The sequence below is a fragment of the Cupressus sempervirens genome, chromosome 1, assembly GCF_028749045.1.
Source record: "Cupressus sempervirens isolate cs-2001-9-10 chromosome 1, ASM2874904v1, whole genome shotgun sequence".
Taxonomy (NCBI): Eukaryota; Viridiplantae; Streptophyta; class Pinopsida; order Cupressales; family Cupressaceae; genus Cupressus; species Cupressus sempervirens.
In genome coordinates, this window is record NC_143118.1 from 793,025,497 (window position 1) to 793,033,355 (window position 7,859).

The following is a 7,859-nucleotide window of genomic DNA, read 5'->3' on the forward strand; positions in this document are numbered from 1 at the left end:
TTTAAAAAAATAGTCTCAAGTCCAATTACATGCATTCTATCTCCTACTTTCAGTTAAAAAATATGGCCCATGGATTCCATTTTTGTTGAAGACTCATGCCATCGCCTATGATTTACAATCTACTCAATTTCAATTAGGTCTATTTTTAGAAACCCCTAAATTAATTTGCTTAAATAAATAAGCAACATTAGGCAAGAGCCTACAAAACAATGGCAACTTGTGAGCCTCTCATGCGGGATGTCTTGGCTTCAAATTCCCTTAACACATTAAAATAATTAATTACAACAAATAACAATAATTAATCTAGGTTTTGATCGTTTACAGATAAAAAAAGAAAAGAAAAAGCAACATCTATCATAAAATACCAATAGAAACAAACTAATTAAAACTATGGTTGTAGATTTACAACATCACCTCTGAAATTGTTGTTGGAAACTCATACCACCTCTAGAATCATACTGTGTCTAAAATGGTTATTGATAAAATAAAGAATAATGAGCAAAAAGAAATATATGCATCTGAAATCATATTGCCTCAAAAATATTTGTTGATAAAAAAAAAAAGAATTAACGAGCAAAAAAAAAGTGTATGCATATATTGTTAATAATCATAAGACTCCATAAATAGTGTTGATTAGAAGACTCTAAAGAAATATTTAAAAGATTTTTTAAAATCTTGTGGTGAATTTTTAATCTTAGTTTATCATTTCTCTAAAGGATAAGTTTTAGGGGAAAAAAGTAGTTTAATCATCCACAAATTTTTATAATAAACAAGTGGTGTGTAATTGCCTTTATAGTACATTGTAATTATAGAAATGAAATATTATAGTAATTAAGTAATATATTAAATGAAACATTAAAAAAAAAGATGCATTGATAAAATTATTATTTATCAATAATTATGTATTATATAATTATCTACTATTATAAAATTCTATCATAAAATAATATAATATAACTTATCTTTATGTATTAGTTTCATTTTTAGAATGGAATATTTTGAAATGAATGTATTTAATGTCTTCTTAAAATTATGTATTATTTATAGGAAAGTAATAAAGAAGATACAATAAATAAGATGTTAATTATTATTTTTAATTAAAAAATTAGATATGTTGAATAAGTAAATAAATAAATTTTAAAATAGTAACGTATTATGATTTTGAAGAAAATAGTAGAAAGTGTGTATTTCATAATCAAAATTATCTATTTTTCATGTAGAACATTATTAATTAATCAACATAATATTTCTTATAAATGCATCTCTTAAATTCTTGCCGAAAAAAATGAATTATGAAGCTAGTCTCTGAAAAAAGGGGTCCTATAACACAAAATTATATCACCCAATCAAAATAGAGAAAATAGTTTATAAAAATATACCTAAAATTAACTAAACATTTGAAATATTTCAATTGTGAAAAAATACATAGTTTTAATTGGCTGAATTAATTCATTAGTTGGAGAAACTGAATGCACTAGTATATTGCCTACGACAATTACAACAAGGACACAAAGCATCAAAGTTCCTGCCTAAGTATAGTTTTTGCATATGACAAGTAGCAATTTAGATAGTATTTTATACATTGGATATGCAATAGGATAAAGCATGTTGTGCAATTTTTCATTGTATTTCAATAATAGTTTACATTAGCAAAGCATCAACTCAATCATGTTATACAACTTGATAGAGCAAAAGTATGTCTCATAGCATATCAATGCATATACTTTATTTCATTATACATATATGACACAGAGAGTGTACTTGGATATGAGACTCATGCACATACATTGTTTGATTACATGCCTTACTTTATATTGATTGGTATCTTTTATAACTACCATTAATTATAGCTTGATATGTCATTATAGCTATCCATGATACCTGCAAATTCCATTTTATGCATGTTAGTATATTGTAATTATGTCTCATAATAACTTGCTTTTCATATTTTAAATAAATGCTAATTTGTGACTAGTCATATTTACCTTTTGTTGTGAGAAATTATTTGATCTCCATTTGTCACAACATGATTGATGGCATTGTTTTGGTTTAATGTGAATTGACCTTTCACAGTGAAATCTCGAAGGATAAAGATGAACTTTGATTTTTCCTATGTGTAGTCCTCAACTTTTGTGTCTTTCAAGCTTGGTAGTAGTTGTTCAACAATGGACTTGTCTATTGAACACTGGATGATTTGTTTGTTTTCAGTTGTGATGATAGTCTAAATAGGTATAATGAATATACATATGGAACATCTTGATTGCATCTATTGCAATGAGTTGTTTTGTCTTCTAGCATTCCATAATCCTCAAATTTAAAGTTGCATTGAGAACACAATTCATGAAATGGATTTGCGAATGAGTTGGCTACTTTCAGAACCCCATCAACCTGCAAGATATGTTTAGATATTAATGTAGCTTGTGTATGAATTAATTAGTAGTCGAAGTGCTAAATTATCCGAGTTTTCTTACATGTAGTGTTGTTTGCAGCAATGCATTCAAGGCATCCAACGTTTTCTTGTCTTTTAATGTACAGATGTATGTAGCAACCCCTGTGCAAAATGTTCCTGTCCATGTCATTCTGTCATACAATGTTTCTAAACAACATTGCAGGAGTCTCACCTCTTTGTAATTGGATTGCTATTTGCATGGATTCTTCCTTGAATGCAGAGTTGATTTGGAGCTAGTCATTGACAAGAGATTTTTATTTTCTACTTTTAAAACTTTGTACTCAATAGAAACATGACTACTATACATGTTGCATAGAAAGAAGGGGTGTTTAGTGTGCTTTTTACCTGTACTTTATCATCATCATTATTTTTGTCTTTTATGTCTACAACATATTGGGAGCCTATCTGTTGTCTTGCAACTACTAGTGCACCTATTGTACCAATAGCATAGGTATTTGTGCTCATGAGTAGCTATTTGATTGTGGTGCTTGGTATGAATTTGTATTCTTGAAAAAGTTGCAGTATAGTTTCAATTCTGCTTGAATCTTGGAGCTTCAAGATGTAATCCGAATCTCCACGATCAAAGGTTGTTTTGTGTCCTTTTTGAAATCCTGACACAATAATGGATGTTCCTGGAACTATCTTGTTTTTGTACTCTTGTACGAGGTTCCCTATCACATTTAAAGTTATTTTCATTTCTCCTTTAAAGTTTGTCATGTCTGCACACAACACCTCTCATGTTTTGTTTTCTATATCTAGTGTTTCTATATATATGACAAATATGTCCCCTTCAAAAGTGTTTCCTGCTTTTATTGCATTCAAGTCCTCAATTGATATTGCATCGGGGTTTCCTAGTTTTGACTTGCACAAAGTATTATGGTGTTAGTATAGTATTGTAGTGGTTTGATATTTAACATTTCTTCAAATACTAGAAATTCATGTATTGATTGATCATTTTTCATGAGGGAATTCATGTTATTGGAGATGAGAAAAACTGAGTACCTTTTGTTGTTTGCTCTTGCTTGACATGTGTTCCCTTTCCTATTATTTTGCTTCCTTCCATTATTGTGTTGCATAGAAATGTAGAACATTGAAATATGTACTATTAAATTAGAGTTATTGTCTTTGATACATACAACTCATAGGTGCAAGATGTATTTGCATTATTGTATGTGTTCTTCTATTTAATTTTGTGTTTGGTTGTCTATGTATTAGCAATCTATGGTAGAGTATGGAACCTTATGAATGTAGCAAGGTGATCAGTCTAGTATGCTTCCACTTTGTAACAACAACATATATTACTTGAGTTTGTCTAGATGTGATCAATTGATGGGTTGTATACATTTTGTGTTTTTTTTGTGATGTAATTCATGTTGTGGTCTTGCATGTAATTCATGTTGTGGTCTTGCATATACTTTTCAAGATTTTATTTCCTAGCATTTTTTGTTGACATATCAATATTGAAATCACCTACGATGTATAGGTTAGTCATTGGTTTGACATATGTGGTGACTTGTTGAACAATAGTGGCATATTCTTCAATGGGTGTGTTAGTCTTGCATAAAGATTACATATATTTAGTTCATTGCATAAGTTATTATTGTAATAGATTCTATATTTGTTGTGTTGTATTACTTTATCTTTGAAATGACTAGGGTTTTGTTAGCTAATGTCATTATACCATGTATGTGGTAGGCATTGAAGTTGTTGAAATGTTGGAATTTGTCATTTATTTTAGGGATTTGCATGTGTACTTCTTGAATGCAAATGATGTCAGATGACATTATATCATAGTCATTAGTTACATCATTTATGTGAGGCTTTAAACTATGTGTGTTTAGTGTGCATAATAGCATGGATGGTGTGTTATGAGAACATATATTGTCATTCTCGAATTTTCATTTTGCACTTGATTGTAGGTGGGACATTTCAAGATGTATTCTCTCTTTGATTTTAAATTTTTTTGGTGTTAGAGGTTTTAACAGGAATAATGATTCAATTGTTTTAGTTCATGATAGTGTTGTGTATGCTAATCCATGTTGTCTAACGCCTATGGGGTAAAAAGCCATTGCCTCCATTGTAAGCCCTTGTGACCTGCGTATTGTTCTTGCACATACTATTTGTATAAGGAATTATTTTCGTACAATAATTTTATTTTTGACCAATGCCTTTTGGATAGGTGGAATAATGTGTAGTATCAGTACCCATTCATTTTCAATTTTTTCTGTATAGCATTGTACAAGTTTCTTGCATTGTTGTTGTCTGATTGTATTGTCGTTAAATCTTATCCAAACTATGTCAAAATCATTATATTTTGTGTATGCTTTGAATACGCCATCTGATCCATTTACTAGACTATCTTTTATGTTGTAGTTTCCTGCATATAGTTTTACCAGAATATTTGGTTTGAGATGAATTTGATGTGGGAGTGAAATTGTTCGTGTGTGTAGGTGTAATGCACTATTATTTTCATCATGTTCATCAATGGCATTGAGGACAGTCATTTCACTTGGAACTATTGCAAGCATTTTTATATTATGAGCATCGACATTGATTCTTCTATAGAAAAGGAATGATAGTGTTGGGTCCAATGGTGGTTTTCTCATGCATTGGTCATTGATATAGTGTAGATCTTCATTTTTTTGCATGCCTATTCATATTTTGTTGAGAACATTAATGAATTTTTCATCCGTTTGCCTTATTGTACATGTTAATGAATAACTTTTAACATTGTCTATCCAAAAATTGTAAGGCATCAATTCTGACATAGTTGCTTTATTTTCAAATATGACTACGTCAAGTACTGGTTGTGCTTGGTACAAGTCTTTGTAGAAAATTATATCAAAATTTCCAAAGTATATAGTGGGCATTTGCATTATCTCATGCAATAATTTGTCAATGTAATGTAGGAATGTGGCACCAACTAGTGATATCTCATCAATGAGAAGTACACGTAATTGATGATAGTGCTTTGACATTGCATCTAGTATGTCACTATTGAGTGGGAAGAAATTAGATGTGATAAAAGGTATGTGGAATGCTGAATGTAATGTGACTCCACCTATGTTGTGTACTATTTTTCCTATGTAAGCCGTTATTAGGCCCTTTGGTTTGTTGGGATCATTTTCGATGTACTTATTGTAGATTCGAAGGAGAGCTTGGTATATAACTTTTGCAGTGAAAGTCTTTCCAGTTTCGGCTCTGCCTGTCAAGAATAGATGATAGTGCTTTGACATTGCATCTAGTATGTCACTATTGAGTGAGAAGAAGTCAGATGTGATAAAACGTATGTAGAATGTTGAATGTAATGTGACTTCACCTATGTTGTGTATTGTTTTTCCTATGTAAGTTGTTATTAGGCCCTTTGGTTTGTTGGGATGATTGTTAATGTACTTATTATAGATCCGAAGGAGAGCTTAGTATATAACTTTTGCAGTGAAAGTCTTTCCAGTTCTGGCTTCGCCTATCAAGAACAGATGAAATGGGTTCTTGTCTTCTTTCTTTTTTTTAAACAATATCTTTGACGATTGCTTGTTGTTCTCTATTTAGCATTTGCCTCAATTTGTGGTACTCATCGTTGTCCATAATTTGTGGATGGTGGCTGATTTCAAATATGTTATAACATATGTTGCTTTGCATCTTGTGTACCTTGTGTTGGATGTCTTTTTGTATGTCATATTGCTCAATTTACTTTTGTTTGTTGACTGTGAGGGTTTGGCCATCCATGCCATCATTTTCAATATCTAGATCCTTGACTGATTTTTCCATGTCACCCCATGCAGGAGTTGTGTAATGATTAAAATTTTCTTGATTTGTTATGATTATTTGCTAATAGTATAAATGTGCTTGTTCCCATGATGTAAAAGATTGCTTCAATGTGCTCTCATTGACTGTAAATGGCACATAGAGTATTAGTTATTCTCTACAATAGTTTTCTAGGTCCATGTGTTTGTTGAAGTTGATAAATCGTATTATACTCAATTTTTCTTTTTATGTGTATTTTGTGCCCTTTTTGTTGTACTCAGAGACAAATTCTGCAAGGCATATGTTGTGAAGGATTAGAGGTAGAGTTAAATAGTAGTCCACTGAGGATTTAGAGAGGACATTTTCTTAATCATTAGGTTCTTTAAGTAATTCTTTATTGCATTTGAGTATAAATGTATGATTGTGATCATCTCTTGTGTCTATGAATATGAACTTTCTTGAGCTATGATTTAGTGGCAGTGATAGAACAATGTGTGTTGCTTGTTGCGATGACATTTTTTGTAAATGTAGCAATGCATTTCCTAGCTTTGTTATCATTCGTATTGCACCGATATTATCTTGTTGGTGGTCACTACGTATTCTTTTAAATGTATTTGTCATTTTTTTGTCCACTTTTTTCGTGTATGAGCTACAATACATTGCTGCAACATATGCATTCAATACAAATTGTGCATTAGTATTGGCTCTCCATAGTTGTGGAATTCTCTTCAAAAAGCTATTGTTCCAAATTTCTAATGGCTTTCATCGCAAGAAGAGCATTGATAATTGTAGTGTTGATCTTAGAGCCAAGATATATTCTTCTTCACTAGTTCCAACTTCATCTAAGAACATTTGAAATGTGTATGATAGGTCATAGTTTGCCTTTTATAATTTTGTAAAGATACTTGTTGCTTTTGAACTTACTACTTCATTCCTCTCTGACAACAGTTCAAGTATTACTATCCTTTGGAGGGGTGGAAAAGGAAAATTGTATCAACATGAAATCTTTCTTGGTCTTCTACATTGCTTTGTGTGGTGGTGCTTGTGAATTGTACGAAGACTAGGCTCTATATGTTTAGTTGTACAAGTAATGTACTTGTCGATAAAGTCTATGATGGATGTATTGCTATCTATTCCATATATTGGTGCATTTTTTACCCGGAGTAGGAAATGATCATGCTCATTTCCTTGATTCTAGAGTTCAGTTACCAAGAAGTACTCTACAACATTTCCAAAGAATGATTCATTAGTTAAAATTAATTTCTTCATTGCATCTATTCTATGCACAAGTCACTGGGTCTTTCTTATAGTATCGTGCACAAGTCACTAGGTCTTTCTTTATCAAATTGAATTTTTCACCTTTTGTTTCATACTCTTGTTGTTGTTGAATTTCTAACCGATGCACATTGTGCAATTGTTTGAGTGCACTTAATAGTGGATCCCAATTTTGTTCTACACTAGTAAAAGTAACAAAAAAGGTTGGAGGCCCTAGTTGGTGTATCATTGTGAAAACATTCTTCTTAAGTTGGTGTACATAGTCTAGAGACATTCTTATTCTTTTGAAGTCAACGTATCCAATGTTTGATTTGAGAATTCTTTCCAAGTTGGGGTTTTGCTTAACATCTTTCACTTGTAATTTGTGTCCTTTCAATTGTCCCTTTCATAT